The sequence below is a fragment of the Vulpes lagopus genome, chromosome 3, assembly GCF_018345385.1.
Source record: "Vulpes lagopus strain Blue_001 chromosome 3, ASM1834538v1, whole genome shotgun sequence".
Lineage (NCBI taxonomy): Eukaryota > Metazoa > Chordata > Mammalia > Carnivora > Canidae > Vulpes > Vulpes lagopus.
The window spans coordinates 37,333,377-37,336,530 of NC_054826.1; the positions used below are offsets into that span (position 1 = coordinate 37,333,377).

The window sequence follows — 3,154 nt, forward strand, 5'->3', positions numbered from 1 at the left end:
CTCTAAGCAGTTTCCAGGCTCTGGGGTTTTGCAGGGCTGTTTCCTTGGCCTAGCCTGCTCTATTTTTTTCTGCCTTCCTTTCCTGGCTAACTTCTCAGGTTGCAATTTTAATACAGCTTCTACAGAAAAGACATCCCTGACTATCTATACTGCTCCCATTGCATCTGTACCAAGTTCCTCCTGCATAGTGCTCTCTTATAGCACCCTGCTCTTTCATCACTTGTGACTCTCTGTGTGCTGGCTTGGTTGTTGACTGTTGTTTTCTACCACCCTGTAAGGGCAGGGACACTTTCTGTCTGGTTCCCACTGCTTCCCCAGCGCCTAGCAGAGTGTCAGATATATGGACACTCAGTTGCTGAATGGGTAAAAGTTCTGCCAACAGAAGGTAGTAATCTCTAGAAATGTTTTATTGTGGGGATAGAAATCCCTTAGAGGTCATGTGACTCTAACCGTTGGAGACATCAGCTCCATGTTAACTGGTTGCACTTTGGTTGTTTTCATTCTCTTCTACAGGTCATTCTTCTGGCAATTGGCATGCAATGTGTGTTTCCAATTTCTTGCTGTAAGAAACAATGCAGCTGTCAATATTCTTACATATGTTTCATTGTGCACATTTGCAACAATTTCCCCAGAGCCTATGCTTAGAAATGGAACTGGTAGGTAATAGGATATGCAAATCCTTATCTTTACAAGTTAACACCACTTATTTTCCAGAGTAGCTGTTCCAATCATCACTCCCAGTAGCTGTATCTGAGCGTTCCTGTTGCTCCACTTTCTTGGCAAGTTTTGATTTGAACAGATTTCTTAACATTTGCTAATCTTGTGAGTGCAAAATGGCAGGTTTAATTTTCATGAGTCCAATCTGTTTGGCCCAGAGGTTGCAACTGGTTGTGCATGGCTGAATGGGGCCTGTGATCTGGATGACATCCATGGATGTGTTTTGTTTGACCAAAGGATATTTTTTGAACCAAAAAATTGAGTTGGTTGCCAACATTTGAAAAATGGAAGATTTCACTTAAGAGTCTGGACTTCTGCTTTTTTCTTGGGGAAAAAAATGGGAAGACATCACTACACAGGACCCATGTTCACACATGACAACAACTGGCAGTAGTTGAGAAGCAGCTACCTTTGCTGGTCATTCAAGTGATAACTCTTTGCAATTGGACACAGTCTTACAGCCAGCGTATATCTTGTGGTTATCTCAGCTTTCTGGCCCCTGTAGGCTTTTAAATTGTTTGCCCTGTTTTGAGGCTTTGTAAAATCGAGAAAGGCCTTGGAAGTTGAGTGATAGATAGATGGGTACCCCCTCCACCCAAGTTTAACCAGGAATAGCCTTGCACAACAGCACTGGACATGTGGCTCCAGATAAAGACTAGAACAGTTGTGGGGCTCAGGTCTACTTCTTCCCTAAAACTTCTTCCCATTCATTTCCCTCTGCTGTGTCCTGCTCTCTTCTTTTATCCCTTCCTCAGATGTGATCTTCCCTGACTCTGAACTTCCTAAGCCCCTTTGTCTGTACTCCTCCTGAAACATCTATTTATTTTCATGAACTATTATGGTTATTCGTGGCCTTCCCCCCTTTCTTCTCTTTTGTGGAAAGCCCCTTGAGGTTTGGGACCATATATTTACATGTATGTCTTTTTAATGTTTGTTTATTATTTGTTTATTTTTGGTCCTTCATGGTACTTTAAAGTAGTGGCTTACACAGGGAAGTCTTATCTATTCATTTCAATACACATTTACTAAGCGCTCATATGCCAGGCATTGTGCCGGGCACTAGGACTAGGAGATGCCATCATTGCCTTCAAGGATCTAATAGAATCCTGGGGGAAAGGACTACATTTGTTCCTTCCTTCTTTCCTTCCCTCCTTCCTTTAAACAACAAAATATGGGGACACCTGGGTGACTTACTGGTTGAGCATCTGCCTTTGGCTCAGGTTGTGATCTCTGGGTCCTGGGATCAAGTTCTGCATCAGGCTTCCTGCATGGATGGAGCCTGCTTCTCCCTCTGCCTATGTTTCCGCCTCTATCTCTGTGTCTCTCATGAATAAATAAATAAAACCTTAAAAAAATATGTTGAATGCTTACTATGGGCCAGATAACGCCCTAAGGGCTGGAGAGAGAAGCAGACAAGATCCTGTCTCCTGGAACTTCTAGACTAGTGATGGCACAGACGCTCGGTTGCCTAAGACCTAAGAAGCTAGCCTACCCTGGGAGTCAGGCATGGGAAAGAAGCTAAGACCTGAGCTGATCTGAATCTAACCAGATGGGCTAACCAGATGAGCTTCTGGCTATGACAACCTCCCCACGAGAATATGTCCCTCTCAAAGGACCTTCCCCACCTATCCCTAGAAGAGGAGAAGAGGAAGCACAAGAACAAGTACCTACTACAGAGCCTCAGCTCCTACTTCATGGATGGGAAGTGCCCAGGATGCTACCAAATCCACCGTCTTTAGCCACACACAAGCAGTGGTTTTGTGTGTTGGCTGCTCCACTATTCTTTGCCAGCTTACAGGAAGAAAAGCAAGGCTTACAGAAGGATGCTCCTTCAGACAGAAGCAGTGCTAAAAGCATCCTGAATCAAGATGAGTGAGAAACTATCCTAATAAACACATTTTGGATTAAAAGAGAAGCAGCAGCAGCAGCTAACCAGATGAAGTGGGGAGGTAGAAAGGAATATTTCTTCCATGTCCACGCAGAAGAGCTAATGTGTAAGAGTTAGTTATGGTGAGATGGAGGCCCAGCTCTCAGGCGAGGGAGCAGAGTCAATGTAAGCTGGAACCGAGAGTGTCGGGCACCAGGACAGTGGGATATGAAGCTAGAGATGCAGGTAAGGGTCAGACCCCAAAAAGAACTGAGTGCAATCAAGCATTTAGCTGTTAACTAAAGGTGCATGAGACACTCAATTGTTGATTGAATTAACGCACAGGTAAGTGAATATATAGATGAGTTTTCTGGAAACTTACCATCTGCTAGAGAAGTTAGGAGGTTGGGTAGAAGTTAGGAGGTTGCAATTGTTTAATCAGGAGGGGAGAGAATGGATGTCGAACATTTCAGAGACCTAGCTACCATGACAAGAATCCTGTGAGCCTGGAGATTTATTAAAGATGGATGGCTCTTTGCCCTCACACCTGACTGGAAAAGGAATGGCCTT

The 3,154-nt window shown here is 44.1% G+C and overlaps 1 pseudogene; it reads left to right on the plus strand.

The window, feature by feature from the left end:
• The first annotated feature begins 2,315 nt into the window (after positions 1–2,315).
• Positions 2,316–2,568, plus strand: LOC121486984 (annotated as a pseudogene).
• Positions 2,569–3,154: the final 586 nt, after the last annotated feature.